The sequence below is a fragment of the Sinocyclocheilus rhinocerous genome, unplaced genomic scaffold (assembly GCF_001515625.1).
Source record: "Sinocyclocheilus rhinocerous isolate Xijiao unplaced genomic scaffold, SAMN03320098_v1.1 scaffold422, whole genome shotgun sequence".
NCBI lineage: Eukaryota > Metazoa > Chordata > Actinopteri > Cypriniformes > Cyprinidae > Sinocyclocheilus > Sinocyclocheilus rhinocerous.
Genome location: NW_015639767.1, coordinates 159,311 through 175,156, shown reverse-complemented (window position 1 = coordinate 175,156; position 15,846 = coordinate 159,311). Strand labels below are relative to the sequence as shown.

The following is a 15,846-nucleotide window of genomic DNA, read 5'->3' as shown; positions in this document are numbered from 1 at the left end:
TACTGACACCAAACTTTTGAACTCTAGTGTATATTGTTAGAAAAGATTTCTATTTTAAATAAATGCTCTTCTTTTTAACTTTTTATTCATCAAAGAATCCAGAAAAAAAGTATCACAGGTTCCAAAATAATATTAAGCAGCAAAACAGTTCCCAGCACTGATAATAAATCAGTATATTAGAATGATTTCTGAAGATCATGTGACACTGAAGACTGGAGTAATGATGCTGAAAATTCAGCTTTGATCACAGGAATAAATTAGATTTGAATGTATATGAAAGTAGAAAAACTTTATTTTAAATTGTAATAATATTTCACAATATTAAATTTTTTCCTGTATTTTTGATTAAATAAATGCAGCCTTGATGAGCAAAAGAAACTCCTGTAAAAACATTAAAAATCGTTCTGATCCCAAACTTTTGACCAGTAGTGTATATAAATGGTCTAAAAATTATAATATAATAACTTTCATTGATATCAAACATTATTGCATCTTATTGGGCTTAACTGATCAATTATTAATGTAGTGTTAAGAAAAAAGTACATACTGTAGTATATTTATTATATTTATTTGTTTATCATCAATTATTAAATGTAAAGTATAACGTAATATTTTAATACGAAAAAATATTTAAAATTATATATAAAACCTATTGATGTCATAAATGGTTATTTACACTTGCTAATGTCATAATTATTAATGCATCATATTTTGCTTAACCAATCAATAGTTAATAATGTTATGAGGAAAAGAAATACATAGTATTATTTTTTGTTAAATTCTATTAATTTTAATCATTAAATAATTCAATTGTAATAATTAATTTTAATAATAATCTAAAACTATATACAATTTATAATATATCAATTATATCCAAAAAATGTAATTCTAAATGATACATTATAATTTTATATGATGTATGTATTGAACTTTTTAAATGCTTACATAATGCTTATTGAACATAAGTCTTTTTTTATTCTTTCTTTCATTTGCATTTATTTCTTTAGCAGACATTTTTATCCACAGCAGCTAAAATCTCTGCATCTTTCTGTTTGCAGGTGAAGAATGACTACATGCTGGAGATTGCGGATCAGGTGGAGCAGGAGATGGCGCTGAAGCTGGGGTGTCTTGAGATCCGGTGCGTTCATCGTTCATCGTCCCGTCAGACTCTCAGAGAGACGCTCGTGCTGATTTCTGCTTTTGTCTTTTCCAGGAGATTCTACAGAGAGATGAGAGGAAACGCTCTGGATAAAAAATCCAACTATGAACTCTTAGAGTAAGTATTCATGACTGACCGATATGAGTTTCATGTCGCTGAATAATGCTGAATATCATATCTAATAGAGTTTAATGGCCAAAACGGCACAGTTAGCGACAAATATGATCTCAGAATGCCAGGATATTGGCTGAGAGATCAGTGTTAACAAGCTGAGTTTCTGCTGAATGTCATGTCCTCACCGCACACACACACACACACAGTCACTCTTCATCTCAGCGTGGTCTGACACACACACACGCACACACACACACACTCACTCATTCACTCACACACACACACAGTCACTCTTCATCTCAGCGTGGTCTGACACACACACACGCACACACACACACACTCACTCATTCACTCACACACACACACAGTCACTCTTCATCTCAGCGTGGTCTGACACACACACACGCACACACACACACACTCACTCATTCACTCACACACACACACAGTCACTCTTCATCTCAGCGTGGTCTGACACACACACACGCACACACACACACACTCACTCATTCACTCACACACACACACAGTCACTCTTCATCTCAGCGTGGTCTGACACACACACACGCACACACACACACACTCACTCATTCACTCACACACACACACAGTCACTCTTCATCTCAGCGTGGTCTGACACACACACACGCACACACACACACACTCACTCATTCACTCACACACACACACAGTCACTCTTCATCTCAGCGTGGTCTGACACACACACACGCACACACACACACACTCACTCATTCACTCACACACACACACAGTCACTCTTCATCTCAGCGTGGTCTGACACACACACACGCACACACACACACACTCACTCATTCACTCACACACACACACAGTCACTCTTCATCTCAGCGTGGTCTGACACACACACACGCACACACACACACACTCACTCATTCACTCACACACACACACAGTCACTCTTCATCTCAGCGTGGTCTGACACACACACACGCACACACACACACACTCACTCATTCACTCACACACACACACAGAGTCACGCGTGTGCATTAGTTCCGGGTCATCCCGTCAGTCGCCCGCAGTCACACAGCAATGCTCTGGCCCCTCAGGGGGCGGGACAGGCCAGAGAGAGCACACCAATCACAGAGCCACTCTGATTTGAGTGACAGCTGCACAGACAGCAGCTGGAGGGAAGGACATCATCACTTGGTTCACCTCTGAACCACTGTTATTTTACTATCATTCATATACTAGATAGTTTTCATTAATATTTTAAACAAGGTTTAAATATTGTTTTCTATTTCAGTTTTAGTTATTTTAGTTATTTATTCTTAAATAAAATAAATCTTTATATTTTATTTCAGTTATCATTTATATTATTTAATTGTAATTTTTTATTTGCTATTTAAGTAACTATTAAATTTTTTTTATTTTTAATAGTCTTAGTTTTAATTACTGATAATAACTCTGCTCTGAACAATAGAATAGGGCAGAAACTGTGTTGGATTTGTATAACATCGTTCCCTTATATTTGTGTTCTTAGTGCTTTTATTGTAAAATATGTGAATTAGTCATAATAGCGCGTGAGTATCTGGCAGCGTTTGTGTGCCGTTAACCTCTCTGGACTAAAGGTTTAGCGCAGCAGTTAAAGTATCGACTGATGTGCTGCTCTCAGGGTCCATGAACATGGATGAATTGGTTTTTGGCGAGACGCCACGCGGTTAAAGCTGAGCAAAGCCAAACCGGAGCACTTTTCATTTAGATGAAATGATGAAACAATCATCAGGGACTGCTGGCTTTTATTAGGCTTTAAATCTGCAGTCCTGCTCTGACACGTCTTTCTCCAGAAGATACAGGTCAGATGGCTTTTCCACTTTAACATGGCGATTTTAACATATTTAAAAAAAAATCAGCCTCAAGACTTTTTGTTATAAATTGTCAAAAAAAAATCTACAAATATTTTTAGGAAGAAGAAAGACAAAGTTCTAGCTTTTATTTCACTTCCATTTATTTAGTTCTCATCAAAACATGCAAAATTAATGCGGAAAGGAGAGGTTGGAAATGCATTACCATGACAAAGTTGAATTATTTATTTTGTACATATTTTTTGAAGTGTTTAAAGCATGTCTATATAAACGCAGTAGAAGATGACATGCAATTTTCATTGTTAGAATAATGTTTTACACATGTACGCGAGGGTTCTGTAGAATGATGCTTGTGTTTTCATGATGTTTGGAAAAGTTGATTCATTGAGTCCACATGTCATCCCGCTCGTCCAAGAGCTTCGTCATGCGTTTATAGATCTGTACTCGTTGCTGGAGAGTGTGAGTGAGATCAGTTCACCAGATGGGCTCCTCCTCTGTCAAATGTCTAAATTAAAATACATTTTCTCTGCCGTCTCGGAGTTTGCGATGACATCATTGCATCTGTGCTCAGATTTCTGCTCTGTTTCTCTGTTTTGCAGAAAGGACGTTGGACTTAGACGGTTCTTCCCCAAAAGTTTGTTGGAGTCGGTTAAGGTGAGCGGAAGCTCTCTATTGCAAATACATTGGTTATTAAAGGCACAATATGTAATTTTCGCCGCTAGAGAGCGCGTATTCAAAATAAACAAAGAGACAAAGGCGTAGTTTGATGACGCCATGACTGAGAGTGGAATCATGGGAGTTGTCGTCTTCGTCCCCACAGCCGATTCAATCCGACGGGACTCGGGCAGAAATCATGTTCATGGATGAGCTAATGATTTATTAACGTAGTAGAATGAAGCAGGGTGAGGCTGAAAGCCGTCGAAGCGAAAGAGGCCGCTGAACGAGCGTGACACACGGCTCGAAAGCAGCGCAGCTTTTATTATGCCACAGTCGACCGCTCCTTCCGGTCGTGTGTATGTGGGGTTTCGAAACATTTGGGATAATGTAAGTACACAAGCCAGCAAAATATATAACACTGTTCTAGTGGTTTTTGGATATTTTAATTAAAAAAATTGTGCCTTTAAATCTTTGCATTTTCAAGAATTTGAGTGCTTGTGTGCAGTGTGTTTCTTACTTAAGTTGTTTCTAACAAGTCTGCTTGAAATCAAGTTGATGCATATTAATATATACGGTTATATACTTGAGAATGTTTCATCCATATGAACACTAATAATATTGACCAGTGTTATGTTTGTATTTTACTTTTTTATTTTTTATATATTTTGTTAAATTTTTAGTTCAATTTTAGTAGTTTGTTATGTGCATTTTTATTAGTTTTTTTAATGTTTATAAGTATTATTTAGCTTTGTTAATTTTTGTATGGTCTGTTTCCTTTTTAATTTTAAAGTTTTTGTAATTTTGTTTTTTGCTTTTGTGGTTTTTTAGTTTTTAAATTATTTATAAACATGTATTTGTATTTTTACATTATTTTTTCATTTTTTTCTATTTTCATTGTAATTTTACTTTTTTTTTTGTTATGTGCTTTTGTCATTATAATTAGTTTTTATTGTTTATAAGTATTAATTAACATTTAACTTTTTCATTTTTATATTTTCTTTTTTCTTTAAATTTTTTTGTAATTTATTTATGTGCTTTTGTCATTTTTAAATTTTTAAAAATGATTTATAAGTATTTATTAATATTTAGCTTTTTTAATTTGACATTGTTTGTAACTATTTTCTTTTGACATTTTCATAAGTTTTTTTAATTATTTATAAATATTTATTCATATGCATTTATTATTTTTTTAATTGTTCTATTTTGTATTTTAATTTTAATTTGAGTTCAATTGTAATTTTGTTATCTTTTGTCTTTTTATTTTTTATTATTTATATTTAATTTAATTACTTATATTCATTTGTATTTTTTAAATGTCTGTAGATTTGTATTTATTTTTATTTTAGTATAATTATATAATTTAAAATACATAATATATAAATATATAAAAATATATAATTGTAGTTATTTTAGTACATCAACCTAAAATTGTGAAATGTTATCTTGGCAACTAGCTGGAAAAGAAAAAGAAAAAGAAAAAAATATATATATACATACAGTAATTATACTGTATATAATTTTTATTTATTTTATTTTTTATTTTTTTCATTTTAATAACACACTTTAGTTATAGTTTTAGTTTTGGTTAACTATAATAACCCTGATAGTGACTGTCAATGATGGTTGTGAGGTGGGGGAAACTCATCACATGGTCAAGCTGGATGGTGTCAGTGTGTGCAGCTGCTATAAGAATAGTGTTCACCGACTGAGACAATCCCACACACCCCTGCAGACAGATGCTCAGTAAAATAGTGGGCTTGTCCTCTGACCCTGAGGGTCACCCTTAAACATGCGTGTGCACATGGGCGGGACAGAGGCGTTATTTCACTGCCCCAGAAATCGAGCCATCCTCCACCGCCTCGCAGTCTATTCCCATCGGCTCATGTGTGTGGTTATGTTGTTCGAGAGCTGTTCGTTTAGGCCGATTATAACGTTTAATCTGTGCACTTCCTAGTAAATGTCATTTCCGAGAGTTTCCAGCAACAGTGTTTGAGCAGAGCTCTTTTGATGGTGTTAGAAGAGAAATGAGGTTCAATTAAAAGCGCAGCCATCTGTCACTGACTGCATAAATCAGATTCAGCCCTCGAGCTCACATGTCATCATTTTAATAACAATACTGTTTGTTTTCACAGCATAAGGGGCTTATTAAAGGGACAGTTCAGACAAAACATGAAAATCCTGTCATTATCTACTCACCTTTATGTCGTTCCAAACCTGTATTACTCTTTAGCTGGAGCAAAAAAAGAAACTTCTTGATGAGATGCTGTTTACTATACAAGGCTGTATTTATTTGATTTAAAATACAGTAAAAACAGTAAAATTGTGAAATATTATTACTATTTAAAATAAGTATTTCCTATGTGAATATATATTAAACTGTAATTTATTTCTGTGATGCGCAGCTGAATTTTCAGCATCATTACTCCAGTCTTCAGTGTCACATGATCCTTTAGAAATCATAATAATATGCTGATTCGCTGCTCAAGATGATCAAAATCATATTTTTATGATATGGTCATTTTTTAAGTTTGAGCAAAACATGCTAACTGTTCTGTCTTTGTCTGAACTGATGAGCACAGAACACTATTTAGAGTCCCAGCCCTATAGTTTTTGTAACTCGTGTGTTTTTAACGTAAACTTGTGTGTGAATGAGAACTTAGTTTAGTACTCACATGCTGTGACAGCCGCTTTCTGTCCGTGTGCTTCGGATGTGTGCGCTCAGAAAACCGTATATAAGAAATGCAGACACATTCTGGGGACACCAGAGACTTATATTACATATTGTAAAAAGGGGCATAATATGTCACCTTTAAGGCAAACGAGGAGAAACCAGAATAGATAATAGATGAGAGAGATTAATATTCAGATGTTTTAGAGACGATATTTGAAGTGTCATGCAGTAAAGAGACATAAATGATGATTAGGTATACCATAATTTATAGATTTATTAATTTACTGTTGTTTTTTCTTTATTTTTACTTTATTATTATTATTGTTGTTGTTGTTCTTTATTTTTTATTTTTTTATTATTATTTTTCCACTCCAAAGAGAAAGGAAAACTTGAAATCGCATCATATGACCCCTTTAAATAAGTTGATAATAAGTTTAAGTTAAGTTTAAGGTTTTGTTTGATTTACGTCTTTAGTATTAATAGTATTAATTATCAACTAGGTTTAATAATAAATTTTTGTGCTGTCAGTGATCTTACTTGTAATAAGAGAACATTTTACCCCTTGTTATCTACGGCTCCCTGTTATGCAAGTGAAGGTTTGAAATGGCGTGTCGTAATAACAGAGAAGAAGAGGCGTGTTTCTGAGCATTCCAGCCTCTTGTTTGGTCCGTCAGACCCTTCCCATAATTCCTCCACAGATGTAAGCTCAGATACGGGGCTGCACTTCCAGTCAGGAAGATTGGACGGCCCCCTCTGAAGTGACCGCTCACATGTTTGATATGATCTGTGTGTGTCTGTGTCTGGAATGCTGTTAGGATATATACCCATAATGCCTTTCAGTGCTCAGATGATCTCTAACAGCACGTTACATCCATCAGCAGCACGTGCCGTGTGTAACGTTTGTGTATTTTGAGGAGAGCAGGAGAAACTGATAGAGATTGATCACTGTAGCGCGTCTCATTTGACTGACAGCTGAATTTGATGGTTGTAATGAACCTGTCAGCACTAATTACTGCTTTGAGTCTGGATTATTTTGTTATGCTACATAGATGTGGTTTTACTTTAGCATAAAACATTTATTGTGTTCACTAAGAACACTATTACTATTGCTCATGCTTAACTGGTTCTTCAGAACATGAAAAATTTAGTAATCTCTAACATCTAATCTGCTAAATGCGACTATAAGGCATGAAGATATTATAAACATTAGCATTAGGGCTGCACAAATAATCGAATTTCTAATTCAAGAACAAAATTACTGATAAGTCCACTTATGTTATTCTGTGTGCTTAAGATGTGTTTTTTTTCTTTTCTACAGGTAATCTTAAGGGGTTTTCCACTGTTTTAATTCTAGGTTTAATATAACATTATACAATTTGAGGCTTAAAGCAGCACTATGTAACTTTTTCTGTGTGCAAAATGTATATAATGAGCGAGTACATCATGAATTCATCATCCAAACCGCGTTTTTGTTTTTTTCCGAATAAGGGAATAATCGACAATTATGATTTTTGTTATAATCGTGCAGCCCAAGTTAGCATCATGATTTTCTGTAAAGCTGCTTTGAAACTGTTATTTTAGTATCACTGAGATACTATTAAAGTTTCACACAGCACAATGCCACAGATGTCGCAAGTTTTGAGGGAGCGAGGGAGGGAACTTTTTCTAAAAAAAATGAAAAAATTTAGTCTTTTTTGTTATTTTAGTATATCGTCAAGTAAAAATGAGAAATGTTTCCTTGGCAATTGACTGAAATAAAATAAGTTTAAGTTTTTGTCTTTTATTTTTTGAATGGTTTCAGTTTTAGTTAACTATAACAACGCTGATATGTTTAGTGAAAAGCGCTGTACAAACAAACTGGATTTGACTTGACTTAAATTAAAACACTGGTTTGAAGAGCTTTTTAAATAGATATTTTATGCTTATCTTTATAGCACCCAGTGACACCAGTGCTGTAAATAAATATGTGACCCATTTCACATTTTTAATGTTTTTACTGTATTTTTGATTAAATAAATGCAGCCTTGGTGAGCAGAAGAGACTTCTTATGACCTTACCGACCCCAAACTTTAGTCTATAATATACTATATTATACATTATATATTACATCATGATTTGTTTGGCATATTTTCATTTTGGTGTTATAATGAAAGCAATATTTCTAGATAAAATTAGGGAGCCTTTATAAAATTACCCAACAACTAGTTATTTTTTGTTAATTTTTGACCCTGCAAACCCTTAATGTTTTATTGTTTTATGCTTAAATCTTAATTCAGTGTGCAGTCAAATCCCGTCATTAACGCTCCTCTCCTCTGTCCGTCTCAGTCGAGTTGGGTCATATCAGTGGATCTCGCTATCGGTCCAGAGGAGGGAATCAGTTACCTGACAGACAAGGGTTCCACGGTAACGCATACTGAAATCACCATAGCAACAAGCATCTATTTTACATTAATCCCAGTTGTTTGGTTCAGTTGCTTGGTTCTATTTATGAGTAGCTCCGCCCACAGTGAAATCTCATTGGTCCAAAATCCTAACTGAAATTAAACTACAAATGATCTTGTTTGCTGATTGGCTGATTTTTGAAGTTTATAAGGAGAAATGTCTTAATTTTAAAGCTTGTCTGTCCCATTAGTCGCTCTGTCGTGTGATGCATGACTAATGTGTCTGTGTTTTTTTTTCAGCCGACACATCTGGCCAACTTCACGCAGGTGCAGAGCATCCATTACTCGTGCGTTGAGGAGAAGGAGAGGAAGGGCGTCTTACAGCTGGACGTGGCAGGAGCCGCTGAGGTAAACCACACTGCAGTTTAAAGATCATGATCAGCCGTGGTTCTCTGAAAAAACTTTGGAGTTTCAGCTCAAAAGTAAATGAAATGCAGATCATGTTTTGATTGTAGGATCTAGTGTTTAGTTAGAGATGTGTGACTCAGGAGGGTGTAAATCCAGCTCAACCCTGCGCTGACGGTGCTCTGATTTCAGTCCATCACTGTTATTTTGGGTTCTGTCTGTACTTTGTCAGTCTTTTTTTCTCCTTCTGATTGTCTGTCTTTTAGGCGCCATTTTTACCCGGATTTAGACGCCGTGGTGGATTCCTTAGACTTATTCAAACCAGTGGTGTTATAATTCACTAAGACTAAAACGTTTTTGGTCATTGAAATATAGGTGAAATAAAACAAAATATAAATATTAGATTAAACATGTTTTCATAAACTGAAAAAAAAAGTTTAAGTTGAAGTACTGAAATGACTACAACTAAATGCAAATAAAGAAAATAAAGCTAAACAGATATATATATATATAAACTACTAATAAAAATGGCCATAAAAATGACCAAACTAATAAAAATTACTATAACATTAAAATGAAATTAAAATGAAAACAGAAAAATATAAAAATAAAACATGAAATATATAAAAATGAAAGAAAAGAAATGTTGCCTTGCCAACTTACTTGGGTATAAAAAAAATAAGTTTAAGTTAAGTACTAAAATTACTAAAACTAAAACAGAAATGAAAATAAATTAAAGCTAAAGAGAAGTATTAAAAAAAAAAAGCTAATAAAAATAACAAAGCACATGACAAAATTACTTAAACCTAAGCTAAAATTCAAAGGAAAACTGAAAAATATAAAAATAAGAAAATAAAAATGTATATATAAAAGAACGTTAACAATAAGTTGGAAATGTTGCCTTGTCAACTAACTGAAATAAAATAAGCTTAAGTTTAAGTATTAAAATTACTAGAACTAAAACTGAAATAAAATTAAAGCTAAATAGAAATATTGTCATTTTATATTCATTATTATATTATTTAACTAAAAAAATAGATAACAGAAAATATGATAATAAAAACTAGTTCTAAATATTGATAAATACTAAAATAGTATGTCAATAATACTAAAATAACACAGATTTCAACTGTTATCTTGTGAGATCGTAAGTCTTTTTGACCAATTCGTTAAAGATCTGGCTCATAAGAGTCATTTGTTTGGGAACTGGGCTAGACTGTGTACACAACAAAATATTTTTATCTCATTACATTTAATCTAGACAGCATAATCACAGCTCGAGTCAAAGGAAGCACTGTTGTGGGCGTGTTTGAGGGCATTTGTGGGCGTGTTTGAGGGCAGTTGTGGGCGTGTCTTCAGTTGTGTATGTGTTTTTGGTCAGTGCAGCTGGTCTGTGTTGTAGCTTGACGTCATGATGAGGCTGCTGTTGCTGATAATGGCTCATTGTGAGTCTGGTTTCTTTCTCGTAGCCTCTCACGATCAGCACGCCGTTCTTCGCCACCGCTGAGAACATGGCCGACCTCATCGACGGCTACTGTCGCCTGCTCAACGCCGTCAGCCAGTCCTTCATCGTCAGACCTCAGAAAGGTACGTCTGCCTCACACTGCTGCATTGTGGGATGTTCGGAGTACAGAGGCAGTGAACCGCAGAATTAGCTTGAATGGGATGCATTGAGTGGAATGCATCTCAGCACGAAGCAGCACAGCTGTTTGCCTCAGCAAGACTCAAATAGAAAGACATATATATTGAAAATAAGTCCACTTGTAGTAAAGTATGAAATGCGGTTCTTGGTAATGTCGTGAGTCGTGTTCTTCTGTTTGATTCATAAGCTGGTGCTGTGTGTTTTTCTGTCCTACAGAGGGGGAAAGAGCTCTTCCATCCATTCCAAAGTGAGTCATAAATTCACTTCACTGGTGTTCATGAGCTGTTTAATAAACTGACGTTCATTTCGAGGAGGTTTGAGCAGCAGTTAAGGCTTAAACACCATCAAAACTGAAGCATGGGACTAGAGCTGGGTGATACATCAAACATTCAATATATGGTTTTGTTGATGATGGTTTTAATGCATTTTTTTTTTGCCCATGAAGTGAAAAAAGTATATTATAAAAATGTATAAAATGTTCTATAACTTTTTAATATTTTTAAAATCATTTTTATTTTATTTTATTTTTTTGTCCATTAATTTTTTGAAAGAGCATCATTAGACAGTCTGGAGTGAAAAAAAAGGTATATTATTATATTCAATATTAAAGGGGTCATATGATGCTATTTTAAAGATCATTATTTTGTGTATTTGGTGTAACAGAATATGTTGACATGCCTTAATGTTCAAAAAACACATTATTGTCTCCCTGACATGCTGCATCAACACTACTGCTGTTCCTGAAACCACGCCTTCTTTCTTTGCGTGCACATTTGGGCTGCATTATGCTAATATTTCCACATTGTGACCTAGACATGTGGGGGCGTGTTAGAACGAGGCGTTTTAGGTAGGCGTGGTTGACTCTTAACTTTTATAAAGTTTTATAAGTTTTATAAACTTTTATTACAGATCTTCTTTATGCACAAACAGCTTTTAACACTCCAAAGAGAAAGGAAAACTTCAAATCGCATCATATGACCCCTTTAATATTAATATATAAAATGTTTTATAACTTTTAATATTTTTAAAATCATTTTTATTTTATTTTATTCTTTTGTCCATTAATTTTTTTAAAGAGCATCATTAGAAAGTCTAGAGTGGAAAAAAGTATATTATTATATTCAATCTTAATATAAATATATAAAATGTTTTATAACTTTTAATATTTTTAAAATTATTTTAATTTTATTTTATTATTATTATTATTTAATTTAATTTTTTTGTCCATGACATTTGTCCTAAAGGGCATCATTAGACTAATATCAAGTCTGGAGAGAAAAAAGTATATTACTATATAAAATGTTCATATATACTGTATATATATGTGTGTGTGTGTGTGTGTGTGTGTGTGTGTGTGTAGCTTTTACATTTTTTTTGCCCATGAAGTTTCCTAAAGAGCATCATTTGACTAATTTAAAATCAGAAGTATATAATTATATAAAATATTAACAAAAAAAAATATCAGTAAACATAATGTTGTATAACTTTTTTGATTTATTTTTATATAATGTTTAATTAGAAATGTATATATTTTAAATTAGATTTTTTTTTAAATATTACATATATTTTAACATTTTCTAAATGTAATATGTAACATAATATATAATATTGCATTATATTTAAATAATGTTTTAATATATGTTATTGTATTTTAATATTTTAATATTTCATGATTTTTCCCAGGCTTAAAAATATTATATACTACGTTGCAATGTTCTGATTGAGGGCTAACTAAAGAGTTTCAATTCTGCATGTTGCATTTAGTACATACAAACATTTTAGTATCATTTTGATTATTAAGTTAGCATGCATATTTGCACCCGATACCAAAAAAACGCACACATCCAGAAGTTCCCATGTTCACGTGAGCCATTGGATAATAATGTCTTGTGTGCATGAAAACAACAATAATCACCGTTTTGTTTGTTAATGAAATCATTTCTCCACAGACTTGCCAACAACGAGAAGCGGCTGGAGGGGATCCGGGCAGGAGTTCGTGCCATCTCTGTTTCAGGTGAGACATCTCTGATTTATCAGGTTTCTTGAGGATCTGTCAGCTCTGCAAAACAGTTTCCATCAAAATCTGATGCTTAATGGCCAATACCTTTGTTCAGCATAAGTCTGAGGGACTTATTTTATTGTCCATCAGTTCCAGTTTCAGCTCACTTATGAAAGTTACAGCAGCAGCAGCAGGCTGCATGAATTACGCTTGAAGTTTAATACTTAGTGTTCGAGGTTTGTTCAGATCACTGAGTATGACTAATAGTAATAGTGATGCTATTCAATACAATCAAATGCATAGTGAATGTGGTTTCACAACGTCTCTAAAGGATGTCTATTTGATGTCTTCAAGATGTTGTTTCTGCAACATCTGCACACATTTAGAGCTTGTCGTCACTTGTATTTCAGATGTTTCATGCTCATGAATGTGTCTGCTATTTATAAGCGGTTTACACTGGAGATTTCCAGCATAATCTATAATCGAAAGCCACTTTCTGAAGACAGTGTGCATATTTAAATGAAGTCAATTTCATTCTTCTCAATGCCGACATGCTTCATTTTTTATGTTATTGCACTCATTTCTGGATGTGTTTGTACTGATTTGCACCTGAGTTGCATAATTCATTTAGTGACTCAAGTGCTAAAATAACAAACAGCACATTTGTGTGAATTGAGCTGATAGTGAAAGTCTGAGCACCACAGATCGCGTGTGGTTTGTCAGGCTGAAATGTTTTGTCACGGATCTGGAAGATAAATATGTTTGTTGCGTCTCCATTCCTCCTGCCATATTCTCTTGCTTTGCTTCACTCTCTTTCTCTGTCCATCTGTCGTTCTTCACTGAAGACTCTGTGGTTCAGACGCCCACCAAAGCTGCTAAAGCTCGGCGCTTTCTCCTTCCGTTTGTCCTCTGTTCCCATGATTCTCCTCCTAAGGGTACATGCTGTTCCTGTGTGTGTGTTTCAACACTAACCCTCACCTGCTCTCCACCCTAAACACATGTCAGCATATATCAGCTGTTTCCCATAGAGTCACAGGTGTGTTATAAGTGCTCTGACTCCTTCTCAGCAAATCAGTTTCGTTTATTCTCATCGAGCTGGAAGTGTAGATGTGATTTTGAATTATGTTAGTTTCTACCTCCTTGACAATCAAATCGCATTCCTTTTATGGTTTTTTAACATTATTATTTTAAAATTATGTAATATAATATATATTAAAATAATATATATTTTACATTACAGTACAGCCAATTTTCTTTATGCAAAATATGTTTTTTTTCTATTGATTTAGTGATGAAATACTTACCTTTTGACAGTTTTTGTGAGACTCACCCAATTTTTATTTATTTATTTGCTAAATACATTAGACGTATAAACCTGCCTCCAAATAAGATCAGAGATTTTTCCATGTGAAATGCACTGAATTAGACCCGTGGCAGAACAATCCAGGCAGATGTGTGTCCACGTCCCAATTGAATCTCATCCCACACATTCCTGCAGCACGTCTAACCCAATATAACCCGCACTAATGACTCCCAGAACAGCATGAACAAAACACATTTACTGCAGGAGCTGCTCACACAAACCAGTTAACCGCTTCAAATTGATGAGGAACGTGTGTTTTCATGTCTGCTGATGAATTAACCTTTCTCCTCTCTGCTCCTCTCCTCTCTGTTCTTTGCATGGACCTGCAGAAGATCTTAGCGGAGATGGTAATGTCTGACTTGCAATCTTCATTTCTTTCCTCAGACTAACTCTCTGCTCTGTGTGCATTTGGAAAGTTACTGGAATCTAGTCAATCTCGCGTAGCTTGTAGTTTAGTTGTAGTGTGTAAATGTGAGTCTCCTTCACTTTAAGTGCACTTGAAGTCTCTTTTGCTCCCTGCATTCCTCGCAGGGCACTTTAAAGGTGCATTATTTAGAGAAGCGAGTGACCTCTCCCCAAAAAAAAAATGCTGGACTAAATCTGTTTTGCATGAAGGCGAAAGAGTCACTTCCTTCCCCTCGTCTTTCTCGAGCTTGACCACAGAGCCGCTCTCTGATTGGCTGGTCAGACAGACACTCAGATTTTAAAATCAGTTTAAAAGAGAGAAGTGCACTTGAGTTTGAGTGTGTGTGTGTGTGTGTGTGTGTCTTCATGGAGGGATTTCTTGGCTGGTTGACCGGCTGTAGTTTGTGTAGTGTAAGGTTCCGTGTGTTTGGGGTGGTGTAGTGACCGAGTGGGCGTTATTTTGGCCGGTGTGTGTGAGATACTGACCGCTGCTGCTTCTGTCTCCCTGCAGAAACAGACGACTACGCAGAGATCATAGATGAGGAGGACACCTACACCATGCCCTCTAGTAAGTACCCTCGCTCGTGCCGCCTTTTAAGTGTGTGTAACTGCCGTGTTTCTGTCCAAATCCGTACGGTTTTCGGAGCCAAATCCTGACCTTTTTTTTTCCCTGTCTGTTTGTTGATGTGGCAGCAAATGAAATTTAAAGTATCCAGCTCTGACATTCCAGAATATTCTCTCTGGAAACTCCGTTTGTGTTGTGCTTTAGAAGGTTCGATTCATCATATATGAAATTAAAGCAGGTCATATTTGGGCGTAATTCAGATGCAGAGGGAATTTCTTGCTTTTCTTTTTTTTTTTTTAAAGCATGCACGTGTTTGGATTGAACTCAATCTGACATATTTGCCTCGGGGATGTTTCAAGGATTCATAAAGTATTACTCATCTATAAAAATGCCCATTTTCTTTTAGGGTTTGGAGTTGAATGTGAATTAGCTTTATATAAACACACTGGAAGTCTGTGATGTGTCCTGATTTAGTGAGTGTGTGTGTGAGTCAGAGACTGCACTCTAACATTCACGAGTGTGTGACTTTACAAACAATCACAGGATTCTGAACACACACCGACTCAATGTGTGTGTTATATGAGTCTCTTCAAGACAGTTTCATGAAAAAAATGGTAATTTACTCAACGTCATGTCGT

General features: G+C 34.8%; 1 pseudogene; it reads left to right on the top strand.

The window, feature by feature from the left end:
- The window catches only part of LOC107751690 (focal adhesion kinase 1-like), a 76,991-nt pseudogene that overhangs the window by 25,426 nt on the left and 35,719 nt on the right, over nucleotides 1-15,846 (top strand).